The sequence below is a fragment of the Bombus pascuorum genome, chromosome 4, assembly GCF_905332965.1.
Source record: "Bombus pascuorum chromosome 4, iyBomPasc1.1, whole genome shotgun sequence".
NCBI lineage: Eukaryota > Metazoa > Arthropoda > Insecta > Hymenoptera > Apidae > Bombus > Bombus pascuorum.
Window position 1 is genome coordinate 11964709 of NC_083491.1, and position 14351 is coordinate 11979059.

The 14351-nt window shown below is 42.3% G+C and overlaps 1 protein-coding gene across 5 annotated transcripts in view; it reads left to right on the forward strand.

Moving 5' to 3' along the window:
* LOC132906494 (homeobox protein cut) overlaps positions 1-14351 on the forward strand; it is a 163116-nt gene that overhangs the window by 115812 nt on the left and 32953 nt on the right. The gene's annotated exons all lie outside the window — the stretch shown is intronic.

The window sequence follows — 14351 nt, forward strand, 5'->3', positions numbered from 1 at the left end:
CTCACCCCACCTTCTTCCTTCCACCACCATCGCGACCGCCTCCACCACTATCAACCCTTTAAACCACCCAGCCTCCGATTTCTCATCCTCCTTCGTATAACCTAGGCACAGGCGAAACCCCCGACGCGGGCTTCTGACTTGCTTGTCGTGTTACCAGCCCGCGAATCGGCCTGCGACAAGACTCGCATCTTCGCGGTTTCGATCACTCGGTCGGTCTAAACTTGGTTCCACGGTCTGGTCCAAGGTCTTTGATCCTTGGAACATCGGGTGTCGATCGAAGATTCTTGGCACGCAAGATTCTTATTGGGCAAGGAAGGAATTCCCTGAAATTATGATAGATCTGGTTCGGCTTCTTCAGAATTGGCAAACAGTAATCTTATTGTAAAGTTAAATGTTTCTCAGTCGGTAATAATTTTTTGACATTCTGCTTGCTTGCATTTCTGGGACGTTGAAACCTTGTTGCACGGGCAACACGTGATATCCTACAATTATCTTCTGAGATTGAAACACATATACATTCGAAAGTAATTAAAACATAGCTACAGAACAACTATTAATTTTACCATCAAGTAAATCTCTAAATCCCTTGATACTGAAAAAGATGCTACTAAATAATAACAAACAGGGAACATTCTCTCCTTAAACTTCCACCTCCAAGTAATACCTAATTAACCGTACAACTGCTTCCCAAAAAAGGGAGCATCGCCTACATCTCTTTTCTGTCATCTTGCTTAAATCTACCCTTAAAGGGTAAGGGTCAAAAAATTCCACCGATTTCCCTGTAGTTCGCCTCTAATCCCTTGTTCGCCTGCGGGAGGTGGTTCGAAATTCCACGGCGTCCCAGTTTTGCCGGTAGACGCGCGGCAGCCGCGCGTACCAGACGTCCCAGTTAAACGGCGCGTGTTCAGCTGCACGCGGAACGTGGGCTGCGTTCACTTTCACTCCGTTCAGCGAAAGTAAAGGCTGCATCCCCGCCTTCTCTCTCTCTCTCTTTCTCTCACACTCTCACTCTCTCAGCGGGGGTCTGCGAAAGGGGCAAACAACGAGGAACCGACAACGCAGACTGTGGTGGACGGCGTGGTAGGGTGTTTGAAAGGAGGATACCAGGTCGGACGCAAGGGGGTTGAAGGGGGTAGGAAGGTGATTGTGGCATCGAAAGGAGAGAGAGAGAGGCGGGTGGTGTCTGCTTCGCCACTTCGGAAACTCTTGTGAAGTAGCGGGAACTCCGAAGCTCGCACTCCCCGTAAGCAGGTCAGAAACTTCTTTCGGGCCTCTCCACCCACCTTCTCGTCTTCCTTTCCTCTCTCTTGGTCTCTTTCCTACCCTTGCTCGTTGCCTGAGGTTAGGGATTACGCGTTTGTATCCACAAACGGCCAGCCACCTCCTTCTCTTTCTTCTTGTTATTCTTCCCGCTTTTGTCGCCCTTCTGTACCCTTGCTCCGGCACGCTTTGTCTCCCTTCCCTCTCCTTATACTAACTCCACCGCGGCTCTAACACGGATGATTCCTGTATCGGTCCTTTCAGATATTCCAGAAGTGGACACGAAGGTCGAGGTTGCTAGTGAAACCTCGATTCTCTTGGGCTTTCGAAATATTGCCTTTCTGATTTCACGCGCAAGTAGACTGTTCTTAGGAAATGTTTGGTTTAGGTAACTGTTATTTTATCGGTTGCAAGTGTCACCGAGGGATATTGGAGCATTTCAAATATTATAAACGTTCTAAATTTTACGTTAAGACGAGAGTCGATGTAATTCCCTTTCACGTACCAGTTAAGGATTACATGTAATATTAAGTAAGAAATATTAGAAAGAAAGTGTTTGTACGGATATATGCACATATATGAATATGAAGAATATGTTTTGGTAATATTAATTGATGAAATAAATCACAGAATCGCTGCAAATTTTATCCACCGCTTAAAGGAATTACTTGATAAAATTTATTCTATCGATTTACAATGGCAGCGGAGGAAAAAATTCTGTTTCGATATCAATGAAATACACGAATGCTGGGACGTGAAACGCGGCCATCCTCTGACTTTTCCTTTCGGAATCACGAACTGCACATGGTTGGATTCGAGCTGCGGATAGATGAATGAAGTTACTACTTGCGAAATCAATTTGTTGTTAAAATGGATCATAAGTATGTTCCTATTGAAACTGGCAGAAGGTTCAGCGGCGTTAGGAATTCAGAGGCAATTTAGCGATTATCCACATTGCTTCCTATCCCCCTGGTTTATTAAAAAGGATTTCTCTCGCGTATCCAGAGGCTTGCTTTTTCAGCCGCGTTCTACGTTCTATCGATATAACGAGAGTGATAGTTTGAAAGCTCGCCATCGATGCATTAATTCCGCGCTAATTCGCGTCTTTCCGATTACCTTCCAATGGATTTGCTTTCTTCTTGTCTTTCTCCCGATGAAAAAAATAACCCAAAACGAAATCATAATTACGATGGAACATTTTATGCTTTTCAATGTGTAGAATTTTAGAGTTTTGCGATAGTTAAAACGTATATCATTTAACCAGTGTATATATATATATATATATATATATATACAAAAATTTACAAAAATAATCAAGCACTTGTAGATACATTTTACAAATATATTATGTGTGTTACATGAAACATTTTGAAATTTCACTTACACTGTTACGAGGTTGGACTATCTTGATTATATTAGCCATCTTTGAAACCAATCTGAAAATTGCATGATATCTCATTCAAATCTACAATTCGCAAAAGTATGTAATCTGTCAATTATCCATTATGTTAATAAATCTCATCTTTCAATGAGACCGTGCAGGTGTTTTTTACCAAATATGTGTTTTAAATTCGATCGATATCTACAATCGTAATAAAAGTTTCTATATCAAATCTTCAAAATCGCGAGCCAGTATCACTCTCTCACATAGCCCACAAATACCATCTTTCCTAATCTTCTGAACATTATTGTATACTTGATAAAATGACCTGCCATATTGATTAATTCTAAGTATCGTAAATATGGGGAACCTTGAAAATGACACCACCTCTTCCGCGATCTGCGCGAAAAATCAGGAAGCTCGTAATGTCTCCAGCGGAGGCGTAGCCAATATGTGATCCGGAGTTTAAGTCTGGTCCCGCAACACGTGCCGTCGCGTTCGTACGAGGGCGAAGAAACCCTACGGTAGGTCCACCCCCATGCCTAACGAGGGCACTTCAAAGCAAACTGGAGCGATATTAAAATTAGAGATCCGTCATCGAAGCCCTGGTGCTCCCTTCGTCGAACGCGGGGACACGCTCGGACGATGGTAATATTTCGGCTAGAGGGGTGGTGGGCAAGAGGAGGAAAGCAGGAAGAAGAAAAGCAGAGACAGAACGATCGAGGATGCCGCGGGACGGAAGAGGTGGCGGAGGTGGTGGAGGGACGTTCGCTCGGCCAAAAGGGTGTTACGATAAGGGGTTGAGCCTCAGCGGAGAAGGCCGCTGTAGATCAATGAAAAGGGTTGCCTCGGTCCGGGGGTGGATTGATCGCCGATAGGGAAATTTCGTTAGTTTCCTCCAGTCATAAAAGGCGGCAAGGGTGGTAGTGATGGTGGTGGTGTTGGTACTTTAACCACCACCGCGGAGAGGCCTAACTAACGTTCGGAGCCACCCTTCGAAATTCACCCTCGGCCAGCAGTGAGACGAGGGTGTTCGTACGGGGAACGAGGCTAGAAGCTCGAGAAAGAGGAACGGGTTGCGCTGGGGTTGTGTGTATACCTCCGAGGAGCCGACGCGAGTCCATGGAAGCACACGTCAGAGTATTAACGAAATTTTAACCAATCAATGAGAAGTTCATTAGCCCGTACCGCGAGCATTCCCTCCCCACCTTCCGACCCGATCCGGGCCTACCTCTCTCTCTTTCACCCTTTTCGATGAGTAGTATTGCTAGAGATCACGTGGCGATGATAAAATACAACACGTACATACATATATATATATATATATATATATATAAACCACCCTTATTGTTAGCCAGGTTGAATGTCTGCCCGCGAAGAACACGGAACGATCGGTTTGTCGAGGAGTTGGTTGCTTGGATTTGCTTTTGCGCACATTTTCCGATTGTAAGGAAGATTGTGTATCTATAATGCTTGGAAGTTTATTCCATCGGACAGTTATTGCTGCTGGTATTCAAAGTGCAACCGATCGGGTAGAAAGCCGTGTCAGGAGGGTTGCTTCGTCCTTTCTTTTCCTTTTTTTGCTGCGTCATTTGTCTCCAATATCTCTCGAGCCACCCTCGATACGATGGACAGTGCAGGCGGAGAACTCGACGACGCTTTGGTACCGCGTTCCGCGGCTTTGCCGGTGCGAAGAAGATCATTCAAAGAGATTTCGATAATTTGTAAAAAGTATCGGTTACCTTGGGATGTTCAATGGTCTCTTAATAATGCGGAAGAAGATGTAAAGGAAAAGGGAAGAAAGGAGATTCTTTCGTTTACTCGAGAGAAACTAATTTGATAAACTTTACAAATACGTTTTAGCACGTTTAACACGTTCACTGCTGATCGAATTTTCAGTACTTACAATGATATGTGATAACGAATAATTTCCATACAACACTTGTTTCTATATATTATTACATATAATATATTATATATATTTATATAATTATTATGAAAATATTGTTTCTTTTATATTTAATTCGATATCATACACATATTAGTAGCAATGATTGTATTTCCAACTTAATATAGAAACGTCGTATTTGTAATAGATTGAGAATTGTTAAATATACAATGTATTATTCTTGTACGACTTTCTTTAAATACGTTAATTATTAGAAGTCAAACGTACTAAAAATTCCTCTTACTTTCGTTCATTTACATTTTTACCCAAATAGAACACCTGGGTAATAATACTACTACTGCTAATAAACTCATCACTTTTACAATCACAAGGAATTCGGTATTTTAATCAAAATCGTTCAACAAAACCAATTAATTTACATAAAATGTCCGATTTCGTTATATAATTTTCCTTTTCAGCAAATATTCCTACTTTCTTGGATCATTTTATATATCATTTTAAAATTACAAATTTCCTCTTTCGTATATGATTTTATCTCCGCAGTTCGATACATGTAAACGCATCATTTTTTATCCTGGATCATTAAAAATTCGTTTGAGATATTTGTACAGTTAACATACTGTATCAAATTCTACTTTTTAACATTCTGCCCATGAAAGGAAACTGCAAGAATTTGCTTAATATCTTTTCCATCGCTATTTCCCTTTCTTCTATTCCATAATTTCATGAAATCTAAAGAAACCGGCTTATTCATAAATGTATCGAAACACGCACGTTTCTATCCACTCGCAGAACATCTTTTCCATTTCCAAAAAGGCAGCAAAAAATCATGGAAGGCTAGGGTCCTTAGGTGGCGCGTCGGTTCGCCTTATCCTTCCATCCCGTCACGGATCAACAGTTAGCAAATTGTCCCCCGCGTCCGCTGGTTTTTTGCCCGTCCGTCATTTGTCTCCGATATCACTTCGTTCCCGTTCCCACTCACCGTGGCCCAGGGACGCGCTACAATATATCGAATAAGCCGCAACGACAAAAAGAGCCGGGCGACGCCGCGAAGGAAGGGTTGCGACGGTGGCGGAGTTGGCCCGTGGGAGGAACAAAGACCGCGGACGGCGTACGGGGGTGGTGGTAGAAAGCGATATAAGCGGAAAGGGTAGCCGACCGCGTAAGGGAGGCGCAGACGGAACGAGCGAAAGAGAAAGAGGGTGGAATACGACGAACAGAGAGAAGTATAGGGTAGGGGGTGGCATTTAAAACCGAGACGCGCGGAGAAAAAGAGATTTGCATTGCCCAGGCAATGGGGTGGCCAGGGGTGGCACGGGGTGCGGTTTTCTGTTGCGGAAGACCGAGGGGGTGAGTAACGACACGTATCATACGCGGAACCATATAACGTCGGCGGACACGTACGTTCGATATCGCGCTCGTTTTTACGGGGAAGTTCCACCCTTCGGATCCACCAATTAGACCACGCGAAGGAAACCCCCGTGCCGGGTTCTCCGCGATCTCTTCGCCTCTTCCACGTGTGCTTCAATGTATTTTCCGCGGTGTAACGCTCGGTGTATCGGGTTTCTTCGGCCGATTTTTTTTTTAACACTACGCCTGTTTGAATCGAAATTACCGATTTGGAACTTTCTATAGGAATTTTGGGGATTTATGGGGATCGTAGATCTTCGAATTTGAACAAGTTTCTTTATAAAATACATTTCCACGATACGTATCTGTACTTTGGTCTGTACGATCTAACTGTTCTTTTCGATAAATTTGCGACGATTTTATGCAAAATTAAAAATCAACTATTAAACCGTATATCTTTAATTTTAATTCGAAGAGATTCCTTATCGTACCAAAATATTAAAACGCTTGTACAAAAAGTATTTGTAAAGAGTTTTCGTATTTTCATTGCCTACTATTCTTTGGCATCCCTTACAATTTTTGAACAATTTTACTTTAACCGAACTCGCACGAGGATTTTCTAAAACAGATGCAAACTTGTTCCCTTTGTCTAATCTGCAATCGATCAGAAATTTGTTTCTTATAATTGTCGTCACATCTAATATTATTAATGATTGTCCATAGCTCATAAATATATAAAATACAGCTATAAAAACACGACAGGCTTTTCCAAGAAGTCAAGGAATTTATGCGGCGTAGTATATTGCGAACGAATAATTAAATAAGGGATTCCGAACCATCGATGGAATAACGTGTTCACTGGAGACCGGAGAGTCAAATCGCATCCCCGGATCTCGTCGTTTCGTCGTCGCGTCGCTGCTCGCAACTTTCTCATTAGCCAGCGCGATAATACGGTGGCCGCGTCCGTGCACGCGACGCACAATGAACGCGCGCGATCGCCGGCTTCCCGCCTCGCATAAATGTCACCGAACACTTCGCAGGTATATCGAAAGCTTCTGTCAATAAACGATGGCCACCGTCGTCGATTGCAAATCCGATGATTATCAAACGAACGACTCAGTCTTTCACGCCTTTCTCTTTTTCAAACCAGTCGACTTATTATTCATATCGTTTAACACGTTGCTATTAAAATTAGCTAACCACCTTTCTGGTGTATATAATTATTTTTCATAAAAGAATGGAATTTCATATTTCTTTCTGTGGATATTCAATGTTGAAACAGTAAAATCGCCAATGGCGATTGTTATCTTATTATAATTCGTTTATATAATAATAATAGTTGTACAATCATTTTTATTATTATCATACTCGTTCGGTTTCTGCTTTCGTAATTTGCACGGGGAAAACTATACACCTGTTAAATATGAACATGGTTGGATAGAAGCTATATATTTGTCCAACCACTTGTCCTAGAGAAATATTGAAACAAGAAAATGACCAGTTTCAATCGGAGATTCTCTGTGAGTTAATTAATTTTTGTCGACACGAAGTAATTTCCACAATTATTCAAGAAAGAGCTTTATAAATTGATTGATCTTTTCCAATGACAAATGGAGCTGCTTGTGTATGTTCTAATTATTCGTTCGTGTCGTTCCTTTCACAAATTTAATTTTGCTGAATGTTATATACCGTGGACATATTTAGATTAATGGAAAATAGCTATCGATCTTTTTCGAGTAAAATAATATTTATATTATGTGTAGTATTAAATCATATATTAGGCTAAAAGAACCTAATTATAATTAACAACTCGTTAGCTCTTCTAACATCTAACGATATAAAGGTACTTGAAATGATAAATTTTTCAGATAAGTAAAATTGTTGAAAATAACATTCTATAGAATCGTAGAAAATTGAAAAAGGAAAAGAAACATCGAAATTATAAATTTTAGCAACAGATGGAAAGATCGGGAAACGAAGGGTGCGAGGAGAAATCAAAGTTTCCGAGGTACGAAAGCAAGAATTAGGAAGAGAATCGAACAGAAGGATTAGAGAGGATTCAGCGAGAGAATCGAGCAGAAAATCACAGCACGAGGAAAGGAACTTCGAAGGAACATCGAGGAATCGAGGGTTACAGAAACAATGACAGAAGGAAAAAGAAACCGATGAGAAGGAGAATCTGAGTTTGAGAGCGAGAGAGAGCAATCCTCTCTATAACAAAGAGCAACGACAGAAATAAAATAGACAGCAACACTGAATACAGCGTAAAGAGAGACAGAGACAAGGACAGAGAAGGAAAGGGATACCATAAGAGAGCGAGAGAAAAGATAAACGAGAGAAAGACAAAGGGAGGGAGGGAGTACCACTGTACAGAAATGGTTTCGGCAAAGAGTGCCCTCGCTGGTGCTCGCTCGTAATAAGCATAAATCCTCGGAGGCTTATCTAGCGGCGCCCAGAAGAACGCTAAAATAAAATATCATACATTCTGCCTTCTACCCTTCGTGCCAAGCTATGTTACGACTACCACCCCCTTCCCTGAACCGTTCGTCTCCACCCTACTTTCGTTTCACCTTCCACGGTACGCGGATAACGCTAATAAAATATTTTTACAACAAAATATTTCTTCCGTAAACACGTTCCTATGAGATCTCGAAAAGCTCCTGTGAGAAGAAGGGGGAAGAAAGGAAAGGAATTTATCTCATTTGTCAACGATCATAGAAGGAAGAAGGAAATGCTCAGGAAGATGAAGATAGCAGCGTTCGCTCTCGAATCTGGGTCAATTAAAACAAGTTTGAAAAAAGAGATCTCGTTTTTATCGTCCCGGTTTCGATCGCGTATCGAGGGAAGGCACCCGCGTTTGCCAATGAGTCGGAGGCTGCGTTTTACATAGAAAAAATTCGATAATCAAGTAAGCATCGAAATTGGAGAAAAAACGACAGTCAAACGTACAAATACGAGAGAGAGTCTTGTACCGCGGAAGGGAGGCGAGTGGAAAAAGGTGGACGGAGGTCAGGATGGATTTTTGTGCGCGTCGATGCAGCGCGAGATGTCGGCCAAAGGCACGTAGTCGGTGTAATGAGGCGAGATACATTCGCCCGGGGGGCGGCCCCGCCGGTGGTAGTAGCTGCCGGAGAAGCTCTGCCGACCGGTAGGAGGCACGGGGGGTAGTCGGAGGGAAAGGGTTGAGCTCGAAGCCCGATCAGTCATTAGACAAGTGGGTATTCACATATATCGAGTTGTAAAATCGATAGGGGTGTCCGTTAGCCGTGTATCCTGTAAGGAGACGTTGGTGGGGATGAGATGCGAGCAGATAGGGCGGCAGAGGGTGATCGGGGGAGGGACACAAGCAGGGAAACGAAGCTCTTCGCCTCGACATCAGACGGACGAAGACAGAACGCAAACCCCTTTCCCTCTTCCCGCGCGCTTCCCCTTCGACCCCTTTTGTTGCTTCGCCATCCACCACCCCCTGCCACCGCACGTATCCAGTCCTTGCATATTAATCCTGCCCATAATTCCCACTTCCCAGTTTGGGCAACCCTTCGGCTCCGACTGCCTCGCTACCCCCCCGTTGAGAGAGCGAAAGGGAATCAGAATAAGCAAGGGAAAGAGGAACCGGTGCGGTGGTGGGCTGAGAAGGGAGGGAAAGGGATAGCCGCCTCCTATCGATTGGGCTTTCTTTCCAAGCCCGGCTTTTAATTGGCATTCTCCCGTGGCGAGAAAAGGAGAGAGCCTCCGGAGATCTCCTCTAACCCCACCGGAGGGATACGCGCCGCTGCGTTACCTTACGAGGGACGGCCAGCCCGCGATCTTTTCCGCGTGATGCGAAATATTCCACATCGCGATCCACCGACTCCTGTTTCCGGAGAGAACTCACGTATCTGTATAACAGGGGGCCAAGTTTGTGGAAGATATCGCTATCTTAGTGTATGTTTCGGTACTTCGATACTTTGGATTAGAAGATTGATTTCTAACAAAGCGGAAGTTAGTTACCTACGACTCGTATAGCAGTTACGAAGAAAACTTGCAATCCTCTGTCAGAAAGCCAACCGTTCGATCTCCCAAAGGTAAACATTCCTCGAAAACGAGAAGAGGAAAAGGGACGGAACGGTAGAAAGAATTCAGTTTTTCATCGCTTAAAAACCCTTATCATAGCCGAGTCGATATCAGTATCGAACAGGGAAAACAAAGAAGACTAGAGAGCGCGATCCCACGGCGCGTATAGTATCAAGCATCGGTCGAAACTCGCGTCATCCCCTCCTCCTCTGGAAGAAAGGAGATCCACGGCGGAAGCACGCGGGCTCCTGCGGCCATAACGATCCCCTCGCGGCGCATCATTGGTGGACAGGCAACGAAAATTAATACGCGAAGCAACCGGCCTCCTTGCGCACCCCCTGCGTGCCGTCGCGCACACGTACTCGTTTCCGCGGTCACGTGTGCGCACCCCCGCGGGCACATAAGTGCGAGGAGGGCTGCGGCCGTGTGCGTGAAGATTGATTATACCGCGGGAGAAAATGTGATCAATAGCTCGACAAACAAAGACCCCTCGGACGCCTGTGTATAATGCAAATAGCAAAAATCACGGAGCTGGGGCCGGCCGAGGCGCACAGAGGGTTGAAGGAGATGATCGACGGTCAAGAAACAATGGCAACGCGCGCCGGCTACTTGGAGCCACGCTCGACCCGACACCGTCCCCTTTTCTCAAACCCTCTCCCATCCCTGTTTTCACTCGCCTTCTCTTTAACCGGTGCTTTCTCCGTCTATCGTTCGACTTCTCACCCTCAACGCCTTTGCTTCCATTTTAATTTGCATACGGCCGATCATGTCTTCCGGTCCGACTCACCTTCGTCCTGTTACCCCCGCCATGCTTCGCGTCCATCGATCAAGCCTCGCTTGTTTTTACCCCCCTTCTCGTAACATCACCCCTTCCACAAAACGGTTCTCGTGGTCACTGGCCGTGCCGTGCAACGCTGATGATGCCTCGTTGTGTCCCCTCTCGGACCAAGATCCCGTTAACGAGGATTGCTCCTTCTATCGATGACGTTGTTACAGTACGAAGGTTTCTTTGGCTGGAGGGTGAGGATCATACAGTCGCCGGAAGAAATAATGGGCGGACGGTCGTGACGTGACTACGTGGTTTATTTTTTTTAGTTTTTTAGGATAGGGTTGGGTTACGAGAATATTTGGTGGTTTTATTTTCAAATAATTTCTCTTTGATTTTTGAAAATGCAGCGCTAGAAATTGAGTATCGTAAGTTGCATTGTTAAATTTATAATACAAATACATATGCGGTTCGCTATGTTTTGGATATTTACGATATTTCTACATATTTTCTCTTTTCTTTGCTGTAAAATCTGTTTATCTTTAAAGAGTAGCTAAAATGAATTACAGCTTCCTATTTGTCAGTAAAAAGAAACATATACCCTTCGTAACCAACGAAATACAAAAAAACAAAAAGTGTTCCTCTAGAAAAAGACGAAAAGGATGGAAGAAAGGATTGATCTGTCAAAAAAACATTCGCGAGAAGGAGCGCAAGAGACGCGAAAGGAGAGAGAAGCAGAGAGTCCGACCAATGAATCACAACGATTACAATCTCCTCCTCTTTGATAAAAATAAGAGAAGAGAAGCTGCGGAAGGGTGAGAAACAGAAGGGGTGAGAAATCGCTGTTGTCATATCCTAATCTCTTTTCCTCCCTATGAAACTAGTTTCCCTATCCCTCGTCAAACCTGATTAACTCCTCATCTGTCCATTCAAAGTTTTTATGATTTCTTCGAATGATTCGTACGATTGGTCAGAATTTTCTCGAATTATCCAAAAGATGAATGCACGTTGAACCATAAGCTTTATTTCTCAAGCGAACACATCGAAGCTTTACGACGTCTGCCCCCATCTTTGTTTCCTTTTTTCTCGGTTTTTCAAGCACGTCGAACGATACGATTCCGGATTTTATTCGCCTGGAACCGTATCACCAGCTTGGTGCTCGTATCTTTCATTACCGGCTGGTATATCGGCCAGACAGATTGAACGATCCAAAAGCGAGACAAAAAAAAATTTATGATCCCCGTGTCCGCGAAATATCCCTATTCAGCGGCGATGCCATAGGCCAACCTGAGATCTGGGGCAAGATCGAAATTCAATATGGAAGCGCAACTCGTGTTGGCCTGGCCAACCGAGTGTCCGCGGATTTTACGAACCACTCGGAGACATTAAATTTTACGAATTCGCTGACAGAACGAACTCTCTGGCACTCTCACAGTTGATGTTATCGATACTAGCTGGTTCTTAGGCAACCCGGTTTCAAACTGCTCGAATTAAGCTTCGCGATGGCTGGATAATCTACCAATTCCTTAGCAGCACGCCGGCTAATTGAATTTCTAGGGGTATATAAGGCATAGTAAATTTCTAGTAGCAGCGTTCGTTGGATTGAGTTTCTAGTAGCGTGACGATCCGGTCGAGTCTGCAGCCGACCCAGCCAATTGAGTATTTAACGGCGCCAAGTTGTTAGTAACGATTCACCGCTATTCACTTCTCACAGCGTGACAGTTCTACCGCGTTTTAAACCGAATGGCTGGTTCAATCGATTGTTCGAAGCTATTGTTGTTTGGTTAAAACTCCAACCTGTATAGTAGATCATTTTGTTTAATGAGCCGAATCATTTTCTAATGCGGAGAACGAAATTCAAAGATGAAATAAGGATGCTAGTATAGAATTGTAGTAAATTAATTATTTAAAGTTAGTCGATCGATTATTCAAATATTATTTTCACATAAACTATCAAAAGTATTTAGTATCTAGAGTTGTAAAAGTGAAAATGTTTGTATTTAATTAAACAGCCAGAATTGTATTAATCCGGAGTTAATTAATTTATTTCTGAATTTTTTTATTTGTTGCTTAGTTCAATTTAATATTCTAAACAATGACAATTATTTACTATTAACTAGTTTATTAAAATCTTTAGTTCCACTATTGTAAGAACTGTTGTTTATGTGAACTATTGTTCCAAATATTATTATCTACAATATTAATAGCATTACGTAATCACTTTGATTACGATCTTAAATATTTTTTCCTCGACTATTTTCCTTCCTCGTTTCATTCTTCATTATCTTTGTTTTGTCCTCAAACGCGTAAAAGTCTCGCTAAAATTGTACAAATTTGGTCAACAAATGTCTCCGCTTTCCAGTAGACCTGTACATTGTAAACCATAATGATATATTATATTATATAAATATATAAATCATTTACAATATTATTAAAATAACCCTTTCAATACACGTTGCATCGCAACTTCTTGTAGAATAACCCAACAATAATACATTTAAGAACTTTCCCACCAAACACAGCTTCCTCTCTTCTTTCACATTATTCGGATAAGAATTCTATTTCCGATTCCTGAGCAGGAGAAAAAAATTCGTCCGGTTGATTGTCGCATTCACGGAGATAAGTTCGACGATATCGACACGCTGTTAATTCCAGCTGTCCTTCCTCTCAGCTTTGCCCGCAAAGCGATAACCTGCCCCATTGCTAATGGCGGACATTATTACGAGCAACTTCGAGAACTTACCCCCACGTCTGCCCGCAACCCTCCCCACGTGTATAGAACATCGATGCGTAAGTACTTATCTCTAACCCGCGCCATCCCCATTCCACGTCGCCGTGTGATCGAAACGCAGGCTAAAGTAAACTTAAAGCTGTAGGCGTGTATATCGATTGCGGCTGAGGACAATTGACAGGTAGCTGCCCCTGATAAATAAACTAAAAGATAAGACTAACCAGTACTTTGTATCGAAGACCTTCGACCTCGTATAACCACCAGACACTAGAAGTTAGTTGGAGAAATTGTATGGTTAGCTTTTAAAAAATATTCTTTACAGAAGAGGGCGATGCGACATACTGATTACGGCTTTTTAACTTTCTTATATTACTTGAATTTAAGTATTTTCACTCTACTGCACTTTTTCATTTTTAACGTAATATTTTTGATCAACTTTTTGATTTCTTTAGTTGATGTTCCCAGAAAGAACACGATAAAATTGTTATTCTTGTTTCAATTTTATGTTAGTTTCTCTCAAAAGCATTAAAAATTCCTTTATTCGATGAGATAAGAGGGGTGACTGAGATATTAAAAGTTCCGCGTATTTAGATACCGCGGTAGATAGCTGTGTTTTTAAAATTAGATTCTTTAAAATGCGATATTAAAAATAAGATGGTTCAATTAATTTTTCATTTTCCATTTTCTAAAAGCAATAATATTTTTATTACGTAAGTTACAATACAAATTGTACAACTGAAAATCAAATTGCAACATTGTACAGGAATTCTATATGAAACAAGTTACTTCAACAAGTTACATTAATGACTAAAGAATCAATATATATACTTGTTTGTGATAAAACTGATCTCAAGTGCGCATTACATTTTCTTTACAAAATCATTGAAAAAGAAAATTAATC